General features: G+C 38.7%; 1 protein-coding gene across 7 annotated transcripts in view; it reads right to left on the bottom strand.

The window, feature by feature from the left end:
* CTNNA1 (catenin alpha 1) overlaps window positions 1-14,548 on the bottom strand; it is a 370,505-nt gene that overhangs the window by 163,262 nt on the left and 192,695 nt on the right. The gene's annotated exons all lie outside the window — the stretch shown is intronic.

The following is a 14,548-nucleotide window of genomic DNA, read 5'->3' as shown; positions in this document are numbered from 1 at the left end:
TAGGATGCCAAAAGGAATATAGATTTAATCTGGTAACAAAGAATGCCAGTTTCCACAGAATTTGTTTCATCTCAAGTGGGCAAATTTACTATCTCTACACTCATATTGTATAAAGCCTATACTCTGGTTTTTAAAGGTTATTTGTCCACTAAGCTGATTAATCCAAGTCAGTAAACCTTAGGAGTTGGGACTAGTCTATATTGCTACAGGGCTGACAACTGTAGCTCAAGCAAATGTCATGAAATGTCAAAGATAAGACATTTCAGAAGGAATGATTTTCCCCACGCATCCTGCATTTCTGTATCCTAGCATTCCAGCCACTCTATCAACACAAAACAGAAAATCTTTCAAAGGTTGTAGAGGGAATGAGCCCAAAAACAACTGAAGTGAAGCTACTTGCAAGCAGACATGTAGTCACATTTTCACATTTGGATTTTAATTATTAAACAAGTACGACACACAACAATTCACTTTCCCAAAGAAATACATTCATTTTTTCTTGCAATAAAAAGCCTTTATGAAAGGAGTCCAGAGAAAAACATTAGGTCAACCCCTGCCTGGGGAAAGGCACTGAGCCTAAGGACTTGATCACTTTTGAAAACCAGCAAATCAAGATCCAAACACGGAACACATGCATTCTTATTTAGAATTCATAGCTCAAGCCCAGTGAGCAAAACTGAAGACTAGGATGAGAATCCTTAGCTGAAAGACAGGGTTCAGGCCACGGAAAAGCTACCAAGGAAAAGGAAAGCTGTTTAGAGATAACTCAAAGAGGGAACAAGCTGCCCAAGGTGAGCCTGGACAGACTGGACCAGTCCAGTCATGGGGTAAAAAGGCTTCAGACACTTGGAGAAAAATTAGAATTGCCTTAGAGAAAGAACAAGAGTCCCCTGATGATCGTACACATCTTGATAAAAAGGATAAACATATTCTCAAAAAATGTATTTTTGTCTTTTGTTTCCCTAATTTTGATACTCTGGGGTACAAGATAATTTCACTTTCTTGTTAACAGGGAAAAAAGGCAGAGTGTAAGCACAATAACAAAATTCAAACAACCCTGATCTCTTTGGGTCTGGGAACTCGTAAATGGGAAAAGCCTGTGCCCAGCTTCCCATGAGCCCCAGCAGTCTTTATTACACGTATCTAAGGTTGGCAGATCATTCAATTTTTTAAGAGATCCGAACATGCAGATTTTTATGTTAAATCTTCCAAATTTAATGTTAGAAACTTGTTCCAAAAAATTTTATCATTGTTTGGGACAATCATGTCTGAGTACTATGTTTGCCCTTTCGGTCACCACTTTGCAGTCACTGAAGATTTTCCCATGAAGTCCTTTCTGATTATACATTCCAGAACTCCACCTCCTCTTAAGTAATGTCTCTGAGGGGGTCTTCAGCCTCCCCCATAAAATACACTAGATTAAGGCTCCCACTAAAGATGTTAAGGCAAAGGACTCACTCACTCACTCACTTCCATTGAGAAACTTGAAATATACTGACACTTGAAAACTGAGAACCCATCCAGTGTGTTTTCAAGCCTTTCAACAACCATGAAGGAAGCAGACTGCTTTGTGATGCATCTTTAATCAAAGGTCCTGCCATGAGGGACATCAAATGTTATTAAACCATACTACAAAATCAAGTTATGCTTTTGTGACTACAACCCTAAAAGGATTTCAAAAAGTAGAGGTAGAACATTTAAAATCTAATGAAAACACATTCTCTGGAAAGAACATGGCTCCTGGAACCAGCTTCATCATTTATTTTTTCCCTGACATCAGGCAAGTTACCTCAGCTTTCTGAATCCTCAGTTTTCTCATCTACAAAATGAAAGGGGTTGAATTCTAAGCTCAAGTCTTTTCAGTTCTGAAATTCTAGTATTCCCTCCCCTGAAATGATCTCTCAATAGCCTCCGAATTGTTTCATTAAACGTAATTTAATTTTTCCCAGGTTTAGACTATGGTAACCCTAGCTGTATTTTAAGTTTAAAGATGACAACTATGCTTATGCTTCTTTACAAGCCTTAAGTTGCTGGCAAGGTGCTTTAAGCAACGATGCTTTATGCAGAGCAGACACAGTATTAGCTGAATTAAATTTATGCAATACGATTTTAAAATATTTACAAGCCTACCAAGACAAAGTTCCTACCTCAATCCTAGTCATATCTTCTGCTTCTCTACAATTAATGACATCGTTTAAAGTAGCCCAAAAAATAACTTTTAAACTCTAGGCAATTTCTAGTTTTCCAATTAACTTACAGAGCACTCCTTCACAAGATCTATTACAAAACCTACTAGAGCTAGTCAACCTTAATGAATTACAGCAAGCTGAGGTTTTTCCAGGAGGAGATCATGCTTGGTGAAACTAAATAAAATGTTAAACTGTAGTTATTCAGTCTTCAATACCTTATAAACAGCAATCCTGGCTATAAAGCAAAAGTTCAGTATAAATTCAGAAAGGGGCAGAGACAGTGGGCAGTTGACGAGCAATCTTCATGATAAAAAGAGAAATGGAGAAGCAGTAAGCAGAAAGTAAAAGCACAGCTCCTCCAGAACCAAGGAGGCTGATTGTTGGCAAATGGCCTCATTCATGCAAAGAACTACATACCTTCTCCAAAGACATTAGATGTTCATTTACAATGGGATGGCCACATCATTCTTAAAATGTATCTGCTCCAAAGCTTTGGAGTATCCTTACCTAGCTACTCAATGCCAACTTTTTTTTTTTCCCCAATATAAACAGCAAGGTTAAGTTAATGCAATGGTTGGATGGTTCATTTAAATGCAAATCAAGAAATTTAGAAATTAAAAGTATCCACAGTAATGCTGTCACAGTGCACAAGATACAGGATTGTGAATTAGTCAGTGCAGTCCTAGGGATGCTAGGCTACATCTGTATTAAACAGAATTAACAAAGCTGTTGGGATCTTAACCTTCAAATCTCCAGGTTACTGCATAAAAAAAAAAAACAAAAGACAAAAAACCTTATGATTAAGACTGACTGACATCTGTTTATTTGACCAAATCCATCCCCAAGCCTGGGTTTCCCCAGTGGTCCTATGATTATCCTTGGATCGGAATGGTCCTCTGGAGTAGGAAATGGTAACCCACTCCAGTATTCTCACCTGGAGGATCCCATGGACTGAGGAGCCCAGCAGGCTACAGCTCATGGAGTCACAAAGAGTTGGATGTGACTGAGCAAACACAGGTGCACCTACAGGTCCCCAAGCCTGTCACTTTCTCCTAAAATGTAAACTAGTTGGGAACAGGGGTAAGAGGGACAAGGAGGGGTAAGAAAATAAGATGTATGAAAGCACAAGTTCATGTAAACAAAAAGAAAACTTGTTCCCTTCTCCCTGCTCCAAAAAAAATGCAGTCTCTTTCTAATTACAAGTACAGTATCATCGTCCTCGCATTCCAAAAAAAAAAATATTCAGCCTTGGTCAAACCTGAGAGCCAAAACATAATGAGTCAAGTTTCCATCTACAGCAGAGTACTGGATTACATAAACCATCATTTTATCTGATCCACTCATATACAGATACATTTTATATCACTTATGTGGCACACACTACAAATTGTCACTCAGGTATACAGTTCTATAAGAAAAAGGACACGCTAGGTCTTTGTTTTATTTTAACATTGTAATATTATGATAATTTATTACTGCTAAAGGTTATAATTATTTTTAATCATAATAAAACATCCCATCACTTGCATTTTCTTATCTTCTCTAGAGTATCGAAGGTAATGGGGAAACACAGGAAACACAATGATTAACAAAAGCACCAAGCAAAGGACAAAAGGTAAACCTAAAAAAGCAATGGTTGGTCCACTATTCAGCCACTCAATCAAATATTTTACTGCCTTCTCTGTATAGACACTATTCGAGACAAAAAAAAAAGTCTGTCTTCATGAAACTACACTGTAGTAACAGCATAAATAAGTAAACAAAACAATATCTGTGCTAGAAAGGAAATTAAGCAGGGTAATGGTAATGCAATGAGGTAGGATCCTTCCAGGACCTTTCCATCTGGATAACATTTGAGCTGAAAGTCAATAAAGAGCCAGTCGAGTGAATTATCTGGGGGAGGAGCACTGCACACAGAGGTGACAGAGATAAGGCAGAATCTCCCAGGACTTAGAGAAAGAGGTGACCAGTGAGCCTGGAGCACAGAGAAGAGGTGAGAGATCAAATGAAGAGAAAAACAGAAACAAGCTCCACAGCTGCTGAAGTAACTGCACTGTGGGCCAGATACCTATGTCCATTTACTCAGCTTCCATTCCACATGGTTGAGACCATTAACAATGCAAGTGTTTAAGAGAAAACTGCACTAAGCCCTCACAACAGATAACTGATTATGGATCCACAGGAAGTCCCTGTTTCCATAAGAAACTGAATGGTCTGAAAAACAAAGATGAAGCCAGCATCTGGACTGGAAGCTCAAGAGAACAGAGAGACAAAAGGGAAAAGAGGGTTTTGTTTTACAACAATGGGACTAAAAGGCAGAGAAACTTCTCACCCAGCTGATAAGCACACAGGAATAAGAGGACTGTACTTTTCTTAGAGAGCCAGGAGAAAAGATGCTCAAACTTGACTAGAGGAAGTTATCCAGACTGAGTGAGAAAGAACTGAGAAAACAAGAAAGAAATATCTCTAAAACTTGTAACATATACCTTTGATGACTTGGTTATCACTCATTTGTCAATGACTGACCAATTGCTACATCCTGAGGATCCTGCTAGGTGCCAGGGACACAAAGACTAATCAGAAATCCCTACCAGATCATCATAGCAATTACAGCAATCAATTATTAAGTGCAAAAGGAAAAAATGTTCCTTTACAATAGAGCTATCTGGCAGATGCCACTTAATCCCAAGTGTTTAAACTTATTAGCATCACCACAAGTGGAACAACCTGACAATCATTTCAATGCTGAGAAAGGTACATCATCACATATGTACTTTTCTTACCACAAGCGGAAACAATGAGACAAATCCAAACTGTAGGCATTCTCTACAACTGGCTTAAACTCTCCAAGTGTCAATGTCACAGAAAAAATAAAAAGACTGACAAAACCAAAGAAACACAACTAAATTCCTTAAAGGATCTTTCATTGATTCTTGGATTTAAAAGAAAAAAAACAAAACAAAACTATGAAGGACATCACTGGAACAACTGGTGGGATTTAATATGGATTGTACAGGAGATCAGTACTTTTAGTAAAAGGCGAAAGATTTATGCGATTTGAAGAGAAACCAGAGTATAGATCAGTACTTTTAGGAATCTTGTTAAAAGGTAAATTCTGAATCAGTAGGTCTAGGGTAATATTTAAGAGTCTGCATTTCTCACAAGTTCCCAGGGAGGGCAGACATTGGCTCTTGGACCACTCTTTAAAAGGAATCATGTTACTATATCAAAGTAAAATTTCTTATATGTTATAGTTAGTTAAGTAAGGCAACGTCCTTACTCATAGAGGAGTTATGTGCTAAAAAACATCAGGGTGAAATACTTGGTATCTTCAGTTTACTTTCAAATGCCTCAGATAAAAAGCTTATATATGGTAATAGAGGAAATCTGAAAAATGTTAACAATTGATGAAACTAGGTGAACTGAAGAATCAAGTACTCACTGTATTACTTTTGACTTTTCTGTACATTTGAAGAATTTCAAAAAAAAAGAAAGTTGAGGGAAATGCTCACAGTCTAGAAAGAAAAAGTTTGTAATATAACAGAAAGTATAAAGTTGTAAAGCGATCCATCAATGCAAAGAGGAGCACCCAGGAGGGAATCCCCAATGGGCAGAATCATCACTGAGGGTCTGATGTCCTAGGAGGGAGGGCAGCTGTTTCAGGCTGTGCAAAGGGACCAAAGACCTTTGGCACCTTCCAAGAACCACAGGTGTGAATGAAAAATATTAGACAGATAGTGAAATGGCAGAAGATAAGGCTGAAGGATAAGCAAAACAATTAAGAAGGCATCAGAGATTATCTTAACTTAAAAATACAATTTTATTCTTACTATTTATAGAATACTTAAGAAATCCTGAAAAGCACCCTCCCCCAAAGAAACACAAAGATAAAAGGCAACCTCTCCCCCACAATAACCATATTAAAAACCAAAAGCCACTGCCATCCTGGCCAGCAACACTTCCCCAGTCTAAAGGCCTTCACGCACACAATGGAGAGTTCAATTCCTCAAAACCCACAAGGCCAGAGCCAAGCACTTTCTTCCTCATCTATTCCCCCTGTGGATTTCCTCATCTCCACTGATCAAAGCTCTACCAAACTAGGCGCCTAGAAGGAGACTCTAGGCCCCTTTACTCCTCTTCCTTCCCCTCCTTGCACCTTGCATCTCACTTTACTTACCCTCCCTGTTCTCAGGAATCTTCTCATTTCCAATCATTCTCCAGATAGTCCCAGACAGTTATCATCACCATGGAATCAACTTCCTCTGAAAAAAGCATAGGATTGCTTCCCCACCAAAGACAGGATAAAGCTGAAACTCCAACAAACAAACCTTACTCACCCTGGTCTGTCAACCTCATCACCTGCCTGCATTCCAAACTCTCCTCCAGGGAGTGCATGTCTCCAGACCTTTGTGCAATCCCGATCCTCTGCTCAGGGCAGACCTTCAAATTTTTCCATCTTCCTTCAAGGGTCACACAGATGTCCTCTGCTTCTAAGAGCTGTTCCCTCTTTTCTGGTTCCCCTCTCATTTTACAAGCATCTCTATCACAGCACTTGCTGCACAGCGCGACAGCAGTGTGTCCGTCTCCCGTAAAGCTGACCGCTCCTTGGAACACAGGGACCATGCCTTTTTTGAGCACGGTAACGTTCCTCTAACAACATCCTAGAAATGATTAACTGAACTGGCTTAACTGTTTTAAGATTTCACCTAGTAACACTGACACATGTGGAAAGAACGAAGAACTCTCTCTCTCCCGTAATACTTTAGAAAAACAGGTACAGATAGCTAATTCTTACCTATCAGTGATATTACTAAAGTTAATGTCATTAGTTTGTAAACTTCTTAAGTTTAGCAATGGTGACTTACACTTTTTTTTTCTTTTGGGCACACTGCCCAGCCTGTGGGATCTTAGTTCCCCTAAGAGGGATCAAACCTGTGCCCCCTGCAGTGGAAGTACAGAGTCTTAACCACTGGACAGCCAAGGAAGTACCACTTACACATTCTTAACATCTTCCCTAGCACCTGCTTTTAAAGTCAGGCTTAATAAATGAACTGTATTTAACTGAACCCTTCCTTGAAATTGAGACAGCAAATATAGCCTTAGACCCTAACTCAATAAAGATACTTTGAAAATATCACCTTTTCCACTGGTCTTAATGACTCCAAAGAAGTTTAAATTTCTCTCAAGGGTTGCCATATTCCATTTCCTTGAATTTTTTCCTTTCCTCCCAAGGGATCAAGCTCACATTCCACTTTCCCACTTCTGTGCAAAATGACAGGTCTCTAAAGATACACTTCAAAGTCAGTCCAGAGCTTTTCTGAGAACATGATGACCCCAAGTCCAAGGAAGCAAGAAAATGATAACAGATGATTGTAAGAAACCTCTGCCAATTTAGAGATCCCCAGGAACAGAAAATCCCCATGAACACTGACTCATCAGTAATAGTAACTTACCCTTTCAACTCTGCCTTACTCAGTGCACTATCATTTTTCATAAACCATGATTAACAGTCTAGATTAATATTGAAATATTTAACATAATGAAATATTCAACATATCATGAGGAAATAGTTAACAATGCATCTTTGCCTGGAAACAAAGCATGTATCGGTGCTGCACAGGGCAAATGGACTATTAGCAAAGGCTCCCCCTATCCTTCATGTAACTTGAAATGGGCCACTGTGAATGAGTTTTCTGAGTTATGACCACACTTTCAGTTTCAAGAACAGCCTGCACTCTACCCTGGCTAATAAACCAGTACAAGATTATGTAATCTGGTAATTAACCAGGCTTCCAACTTACTCCTCAATTTATACTTGCTGCTGCTGCTAAGTCACTTCAGTCTGACTCTGTGCAAACCCATAGGTGGCAGCCACTACGTTCCCCCATCCCTGGGATTCTCCAGGCAAGAACACTGGAGTGGGTTGCCATTTCCTTCTCCAATGCATGAAAGTGAAAAGTGAAACTGAAGTCGCTCAGTCGTGTCCGACCCTTAGTGACCACATGGACTGCAGCCCACCAGACTCCTCCGGCCATGGGATTCTCCAGGTAAGAGTAATGGAGTGGGGTGCCATTGTCTTCTCCGTTATAATGTCTAATACCAACAAAATAAATCAGAGTAATAAAGCATTTTCAAAATACAATTGATGATCCACTTGTTTATGACAGTATTTAACAATGAAATCTCAGAACAAGAGAAAGAAAGAAATCCACAGCTCAATATAATGAAGTAGAAGAGCCAAAATGAAGTAATCCAGAAAAGAACTACTCTTTAAATTAGCAATTAAGGAATAACATCAGTTATTTAACACTAAGATTAAATTGGATTAAATTATTTCATCACAAAAATTTAACACAAAAGAGACTCAAAAGAGAAAAAACTGTAACAGAAATGTTACAGTTTTTTCTTCAGTAAAGAAAAACTCTTACAGATGAAAATAACTTCCACAATATAATTCCCTTTCTTCTTTTACTACAATGGGAACACTGAATAGGCAAGAAATTTTAAAATCTAATCACACTACTCATACAATACTTGATCCAAACGATCAAATCTTTGTTACAAATATTCAGAAAAACACTCAAAGTTGCCTTTCTAACTGTATTTGCCTTAAATGCACTGCTCCAAACTTGCAGCCAGTGAAAAAGCACAAATTAAATCCCAACCAAAAGGGGGCTTGACAGATGACACTCCATCAACAAGTAAACAGAAATGCATGCTCATTTCAAGCTCCATTAGAAATGGGGTAGGAGGTATGCTTGCACATGGAGAAAGTTTGTTATTAGAAAGAAAAAAAAAACTAAAGAGGAAAATAATGAACATTTGGAAGCTCCAACCGGAGAAGGAAATGGCAACCCACTCCAGTAGTCTTGCCTGGAAGATCCTATGGACGGGGGAGCCTGGTGGGCTGCAGTCCATGGGTTCGCTAGGGGTCGGACACGACTGAGCGACTTCACTTTCACTTTTCACTTTCATGCATTGGAGAAGGAAATGGCAACCCACTCCAGTGTTCTTGCCTGGAGAATCCCAGGGACGGGGGAGCCTGGTGGGCTGCCGTCTGTGGGGTCGCACAGAGTCAGACACGACTGAAGTGACTTAGCAGTAGCAGGAAGCTCCAACAGAGAAAGGGCAATGCTGAAGTTATATTTTGAAGCAAGGTTATTTCTGCACACTCTGAACTTTCAATAATGGATAAATTTAGTATAGTGCTCTTGCAAGTGAGCAAAAACAGCATGAAACAAGGCAAATCAAGCCAGACTGTTCACCTCACTACCCTGTTCAGCCCATTCAGCCCAGGCCCACAGCAAGGGGGCTGAGTCAACCACCGCAACGCACAAGCAACAAACAACATTCTCACCGTCTCAAAGCAAGCACACTGGCACCTGGGCAAATTTCAGTAACTGTTGTTTTGTGAGACTCTCTACAATGCCTGGTGTATTTAACTTTTTTTCTTAAGAGAAAACAGAAGGTACTAATAAGACTTAAATCCTCCAACACATAAAGTATAACTAAAATTGCTTCAAGACTTCTAAGGGTGTGGCTTCACAGTCACTCAAGAGAAAAAAACTTAATTGGGCTGGGAAAGCATAAAGGATAATTGATTTCACGTTTTTCACTATTTGTTTATATAGAAGGTCAAACTTGAAAAATACAAATTTTTTAATGAGTTTATTTTTACCTGTTTTTCTTTTTTATATGCAGTAAAAGTCACTTCAGTTTCCCTATTCTACAACTTTTGAAAAACAGTTGTGTAATCACCTCCAAAATCGAGACAAAACAGTGAAAAGAATTTGTTTTATTTTCACAACAGCACACATATTCAACTAAACCATGCAAGATAAATGTACAAAAAATTATTTACTTCAAGATCTAATTTGGCATCAACTTACTGCAAAATTACAGTAAACAACGATGTGGTTCTGGCATAAAGTACCACATAAAGACATAAGAGATCAACAGAACAAAATGAAGAACCCAGAAACAAACCCTCTGATAGTCAAATGATTTTCAACAAGGATGTCAAGACCATTCCAAGAGGAAAGGACAGTCTTTTCAATAAATAGGGCTGAGAAAACTGGATATCCACATGTAAAACAATGAAGTTAAGACTCTTACCTTCTATGGTATACAATAATTAACTCAAAATGGATCAAACACCTAAACATAAGAGCTAAAACTATAAAACTTTAGAAAAGAATCACAGGGCGAAAGTTTTATGACACTAGATTTGGTAATGCTTTCTTGGATATGACACCAAAGACACATGTAACAATAGAAAAAAAAAAAAACAAACTGAACTTCATCCAAATAAAAACTGGTGTATCAGAGGATACTACCAAGAGTGAAAAGGCAATCCAGACAACAAAAGAAAATAAATGCAAAACATACGTGTGATAAGAGATTAATATCCAGAATATATAAAGAACTAAAACTCAACAACCAAAAAAAAAAAAACCACCTCAATGATGTGCAAAAGACTAGAATAGACATTTCTCCAGAGATGATATACAAATGGCCAATAAACCCATGAAAAGATACTCTGTATCACTAATCATTTGGAGAATGCACATCAAAACTATGAGATAACCATCTCACATTCATTAGGATGGCTACTATCAAAACAACAACAGAAAACAGGAAAAATAAACTGTTGGTAAAGATATGGAGAAAAATTAGAACTCCTGTGCCCTGCTGGTTGCAATGAGAAATGGTACAGGCACTGTGGAAAAACAGTATGGCAGTACCTCAAAGAGTTAAAAATAAACTTACCATATAATCCAGCAATTCCTCTTCTGGGTGTATACCCAAAAGAACTGAAAGCAGTGTCTCAGAGATATTTGAACACATGTTCACAGCAGTATACCATCCACAGTAGAACTATCCAAATGTTCATTAACAATTGAATGGATAAGCTAACTGGAATATATACAAAAAATGTTGCTGTTGTCCTCAATAAGACAAATATATGATTCCACTTATATGAGGTACCTAGAATAGGGAAATTGATAAAGAAATAAAGTAGAAAAGAGGTTACCAGGAACTGAGGAGAGAGCAGGATGGGGAGTTGCTGTTAAATAAGTAAAGATCCTGTTCAGAACAATGGGAAAGTTCTGAAAATGGATGGGGATGATGTAAACACACTTAATGCTCAAAAATAGTGAAATGGTAAACTTTACGTTATGTATATTTAATAAGTCCAGTTTAAAAAAAAAAAAATCTTTTAAGAGTAGCAAATCTTTCCCTGGGGAATTCCACTCCTAAGAAGTTTCCCTTAAGAAGTCAGGACATGCAGAAGATTCAGCTGCAAATTAAAGCAGCTCTGGAAGCAAACTAAATGCCCAACAGAGGACTGATTAAAGAAGCTATGTTGGAACAGTTGGGGATCATTAACATGCTATGTTAACACTGTGAGATTAACATATTTCATCAATTCTAAAGTATACATATCTCACATCTTTAAGTCTCTAAACTTTGGATGTGTTCTAAAATTGATGATAGTTCCTAGTGTATTTACTAGTGTTTATTTCTTGTGTGTGGGCTCAGTCATGTCCAAGTGCCTTCGACCCTATGGGCTGTAGCCTGCCAGGCTCCTCTGTCCATGGGATTTTTCAGGCAAGAATAATGGAGTGGGTTGCCATTTTGTACTCCAGGGGAATCTTCCCAACCCAGGGATAGAATCCACATCTCCTGCGTCTCCTGCATTGGCAGGCGGATTCTTTACCACTGAGCTACCTGGGAAGCCCTTATTTTTTCTCAGTGGTACATAAAATAAAGGTTAATCTTAATGATATTAATAGGGGAAATGTTTGAGTATGATAGATGGATATGATAAATGGACAAGAGCAAATAAAGTAAAAATCTAGTTTTTATAAAAGTTATAGTCAATACACACTTAGAAAAAATATCAGATGGTGTACACCAACATGTTAATAGTGTTTATTTCTAGGTGATAAAAATGAGTGGTGGCTTTATTAAAAAAAAAAAAAAACTGGATGTAGGGACTTCCTTGGCAGTCCAGTGGCTAAGACTCCATGCTTCCAATGCAGGGAGCTGGGTTTGATCCCTGGTCAGAGAATGTGCCATATGCCACAACTAAAGATCCCATGTGCCACAACTAAGGCCAGGCTGCTGCTGCTGCTAAGTCACTTCAGTTGTGTCCGACTCTGTGCCACCCCATAGATGGCAGCCCACCAGGCTCCCCTGTCCCTGGGATTCTCCAGGCAAGAACATTGGAGTGGGTTGCCATTTCCTTCTCCAATGCATGAAGTCAAAGTGAAGTCGATTAGTCGTGTCCAACTCTTAGCGACCCCATGGACTGCAGCCTACCAGGCTCCTCTGTCAATGGGATTTTCCAGGCAAGAGTACTGGAGTGGGGTGCCACTGACTTCTCCTAAGGCCAGGCAGAGTCAAGTAAATAAAAATAAAATGTTTAAAAAAAAGAACTGGATGTAAAGCCAAGCTACCTCCACCCCCATATAGATCTGGCAACTCCTATATATAGCATAACTATATTAGACATGAGTCAGGTATCACAGAAGACTGAAAAACGCAAAGAATGTAATGGCCTTGAAGGAACTCAGTAACTCATCACTTAGCAAAAGAATTTATGGTCCACAAGAGCCTTTAGAAAGGTAAATCAGCAACTCAGTGCTATGTAAATAACAGCACTCCATAACTAAAATAATAAATTAGCATTTTATCACATCAGACATTAAAAATAAATATCCTTTATGAAAGTGAAAGTCGCTCAGTCCAGTCTGACTCTTTGCAAACCCATGGACTGTAGCCTGCCAGGCTCCTTTTCCCACAGAATTCTCCAGGTCAGTATACTGGAGTGGGTAGCCATTCCCTTCTCCAGAGTATCTTCCAACCCAGGGATCGAACTCAGGTCTCCCGCATTGCAGACAGATTCTTTACCATCTAAGCCACTAAGGAAGCCCAAGTATCCTTCATAAGTTCATCACATTCGTTACATAGATGACAAAGTTCAAACTCTCCAGCTGAGATTCATTAAGATTAAAAAGCAGTTGACTTCCCTGGTGGCTCAGACAGTAAAGCGTCTGCCTACAATGCGGGAGACCCGGGTTCAATCCCTGGGTTGGGAAGATCCCCGGAGAAGGAAATGGCAACCCACTCCAGTATTCTTGCCTGGAAAATCCCATGGACAGAGGAACCTGGTAGGTTACAGTCCATGGGGTCGCAAAGAGTCAGACATGATTGAGCAACTTTCACTAAAAGCAGGTTATCATCATAAATCAGGTAACAGACACATAATCAATGACAAATTAGCAACAGCAGAAAACACCCAGCCATACAATTCCTGTTTGTTGTAACATTTTAAGTATTACATTAAAAAAAATTCTCTTCATAAGTTTTCCTTCCTCACTATGTACTTACTGTACTGTAGGGTAAAGAGGCCACAATAAAAAACTTTATCTCCTGTCCTCAAAGAAGTCACAGCTCAGCTGAGGAAGGGTTGGGGTGCGGGGGGGAGACACAGGGAAAAGCTCTATGAGAATGCAGTGGGCAATGATTTCTTAGAAGACACCAAATGCATGAGGAACAACAACAACAAAAAAACCAGATAAACTGGATTTGATCAAAATTTAAAACTTTTGTACATTAAAGGACATACCAACAGGGTAAAACTGAGAGAAAATATTTCAAGTCCTATGTCTAATAAGGGATTAACAACCAGAAGATACTAAGAAATCTTATACCTTAACAACAAAAAACCCAAACAATTAATATGGGCAAAGGACCTGAACAGATATTTCTTCCAAGAAAATACACAAATAGCCAATGACCACATGAAGAACACTCAACATCACTAAACATCAGAGAAATACAAATCAAAACCACAATGAAACATCAACTCACATCTATTAGGATGACTTATTAAAAAGTAAATCTTTTTAAAAATTAAAAATAGAAATTAATAAGTGTTGATGAAAATGTGGAGAACATGGAACACCTACACATTACTGTTATGAATATAAAATAACACAGTTACTGTGGAAAACGATATGGCAGATCCTCAAAAATTTAAGCACAGAATTACCATACCAAATGAACTAGAAAATTCCATTTCTGGGTATATATATCCAAAAGTGCTGAAAGCAGGAACACAAACACGTATTTGCACACCTGTGTTCACAGAAGCATAATCCACAGTGGCCAAAATGTGGAGGCAACCCAAGTGTTCATCAACAGTTGATTGGATAATGGAGTATTACTCAACCCTTAAAAAGGATACACTCACAACAGGGGTAAAACTTGAAAGCATTATGCTAAGTTAAACAAGCCAGGTATTAACACAGTCAAATTCAGAGAGACAGAAGTACAATGGCGGTTGCCAG

This window comes from Giraffa tippelskirchi, chromosome 6, assembly GCF_054371585.1.
Source record: "Giraffa tippelskirchi isolate mGirTip1 chromosome 6, T2T-mGirTip1v1.2.pri, whole genome shotgun sequence".
Classification (NCBI taxonomy): domain Eukaryota; kingdom Metazoa; phylum Chordata; class Mammalia; order Artiodactyla; family Giraffidae; genus Giraffa; species Giraffa tippelskirchi.
Note: the sequence above shows the minus strand (reverse complement) of the source record. Positions and strands in the feature narration are given on the sequence as shown.